Below are 3217 nucleotides of genomic sequence, written 5' to 3' on the forward strand. Positions count from 1 at the left end.
TTTTTCACCATGGTATTGGTTTTTTTTCATCTTCATTAGCGTATAATTGCTTTATAATGTTGTGTTAGTTTCTGCTGTACAACAAAGTGAATCAGCTATATGTATACATATATCCCCATATTCCCTCCCTCTTGAGCCTCCTTCCCACCCTCCCTGTCCCACCCCTCTAGATCATCACAAAGCATTGAGCTGATCTCCCTGTGCTATGCAGTAGCTTCCCACTAGCTGTCTATTTTACATTTGGTAGTGTATATATGTTAATGCTACTCTCTCACTTCATCCCAGCTTCCCCTTCCCCCCACAGTGTCCTTAAGTCCATTCTCTACATCTGTGTCTCTATCACCATGGTATTGTTGGGTGCATGTGGGGCAGATTATTTTTCTTTTTAGTTCACAGGTCTTTGCAACTAAGGGCTGCAATTGAGAGACCATCTTTAAAGAGCTTCAGTCGCTCCTGGACCTTACTTAACTGAGAAAGTCCTGGACTTTGACCTGATGCCATAAGAATATGAGATTTTAAGGGTTCTGAGGAGTGAGTATATTTTTCACATGGGAAGGATGTGAATTGTTGTGGTCAGAGGGTAGACTAAAGTAACTAGTTTCCAAAGATTACCCCTTACAAATACTTCTCCTACATGTATACTTGCCATTCTTCACATTAAGAGATGGAGCTTATTTCCCTTTCTTTGAATCCAGACTAGCTTTGACCAGTAGGATGTAGACAAAGTGATATTTTAGGTCTGCTGGAACTAGACCTTAAGAGAACTGACAGCTTCCACTGCCTATAGCTGCTGAAACACTCCCTCTTTGAACCCAGCCACCATGCTGTGAGATGCCTAAGAGGCAGAGAAAGGCCATGTAGAGAAGGACTGAGGTGCCCTGACCAAGAGCCCTGGCTGACTAGCAAGAAATGTCAGCCAAATGAGTGAGGCTATTTTGGATCTTCTAGCAATCCCAGTGCCTAGCCTAGTGATTCCACCTGAAGCAGAGCTATCCAGATAACCCACAGAAACGCGAGAAATACTAAATATTTGTGTTAAGCCACTAAGTTTTATTTGTACAGAAGACTATAATTGAAGGGAACTAACAATATCTGTCGAATGCTTTCATCTTGTGCCAGCTAGCCTGCTTGCCACTGTACACACCATTTTCATTAGACCTCATAAAACGTTTGTGAGGAAGATGGTGGTAGGATCAGGAAACTGAGGCCGAGACAAATGAGTTGGTCCAAATGACATACCTAGTAAGTGGTAATACGAGAATTCAGGTCTAGGTTATCTGAGCCCCAAAGCCTGTATTCTTTTTAGTATACCGTGACACACAACAATATATTATAATTAATGGGAAAACATCAGGTTTAACATAGAGAAAAATATGAGATGATTTTAAACAGTACTACTCTAGAAATCTTGTTTAAGTCCTAACAAATTCTTATTTTATATACAACACTAATGTATAGAAAGCCAAATCCTTGCTTTATCATAGTCTCAATAGACTTTTATTGAACTTAATTTCCTCTTTTAGCATGTATTATTCAAATAACAGGGAGATATGTTCCTTGCTTATTTTGATAATAGATTTTAATTATATTTCTATGGTAAAATCTTTCATTTTTTTACTTATGGAATTATTTTGTTGGTTTAATGCTGTCAAACCCGCTGACAAAAATCCATTCATTATATTTCACTTTCTTTAAAGTTAATATTTTTGGCATATATAGAAAATGCAACAGAAGATAGGTACATTTGGTGGGCACAACATTCCTGAGATTTTGACTTAAAGAAATAACGTGGATTAGGATACTAACACTGAAAAATCTTCAAATAGCATGAAATACCTGCTTCAAATCCCCATGTCTAAGATGGAACCTGTGCTTAAAGAATAGTGACATTTCTATACTTTCCCAAGATAGCTCATTTCAGTTTATTCACAAATGATTAGGTAGTTCTATTTAGCTAACAATTCTATACAAAGGAGTCTCTTAGCATTCTTTTTAGCAGTATAGTTCTATATAAATGTGAGCAGTGGTTTTAGGCCAAATTGTTCCTTTTATTTGATTGCTCTAGACTTTCATAATTTCAATCTGGCTCTTAGGATTCTTTTCCAGTTGCTAGGGATTTTAATACATATTGTGTACATTCACAGAAATATTGATGGAGACAGCAGTGGTGTAAAGTCTGGCAGGCTGGTTCCTGTAGGGTCTCGTCTCTGTCCGCTGCCACCATGAACCCCTTGCTCTGCCCTAGCCACTGGCAGCTCTTTATTGGGACTCTGTGAGTGGTATTCTTGCGTTTCTCTGAGACTTGCTCCCTATCTCATTAATCCCAACTCAGTCTTTACGATTCAGCACAAGTGTTTCCTCCTTCGGTAAGCCCTCCAATCATTGTCAGTCTTGGTGCCGTACTGCATTGACTCACCCTCAGTTCTGCCCTCACTTACTGCAGTGAGATTCCTTTGTCCCTTTTCCCCATTATGCTGCGGAACCACTGAGGAAAGCAACTGCATTTTATTCACCTTTACCTCCACCACCCCCCCCCCCCCCCCCCGCCCTAGCAGAGTACCTGCCACAGCATTAGAGTCAGTACATGCTTATTAAAGGACAGAATAAAAGGGAAACCTCTCTGTCTTAGAAAGAAAAAAAAATCAAGCCTTGGAAAGGCACCTTCAAGGAGGTCCACAGAAAGACACTAACTTACTTTCTCTTTCAAACAGCTTTATTGAGAGAGAATTCACACGCCCTCCTTAGGGTTATTTATGCTATGATGAACCCCTGGAAGTAGTTACAATTTATTCTCATTCTGACTCTTGTATATACCACAGATACTTGCTTTTTTTTTAAGTTTTTTTTTTTTTATAATGACAGATTTCAAACATACTGAAAAATATTCAACACTTAAGATTCTCAGACCCCCTTTCGTCCAGCACAGTGGTTCTCAAACTTTAGCTGCATCAGAGTCACCTGGAGAGTTTGTGAAACTATAGATTGCTGGGCCTTACCCTCAGAGTTTCTGATCCAGTGAGTCTGGGGTGGGTCCAAGAATTAGCATTTCTAACAGATTCTCAAATGATACTACTGCTGCTGGTCGGGGGAACACTTCTGAGAACTATTGGCCTAGCAGTTTCAACAATTATCAACATTTTGCCATGTCTAGCATTTATCCCTCCCTCCCTTCCTTCCTCTTTCCTTCTCTTCTGTATTTTCTAAAAGCAAATGTCTG

This window comes from Hippopotamus amphibius, chromosome 8 (assembly GCF_030028045.1).
Source record: "Hippopotamus amphibius kiboko isolate mHipAmp2 chromosome 8, mHipAmp2.hap2, whole genome shotgun sequence".
Classification (NCBI taxonomy): Eukaryota; Metazoa; Chordata; class Mammalia; order Artiodactyla; family Hippopotamidae; genus Hippopotamus; species Hippopotamus amphibius.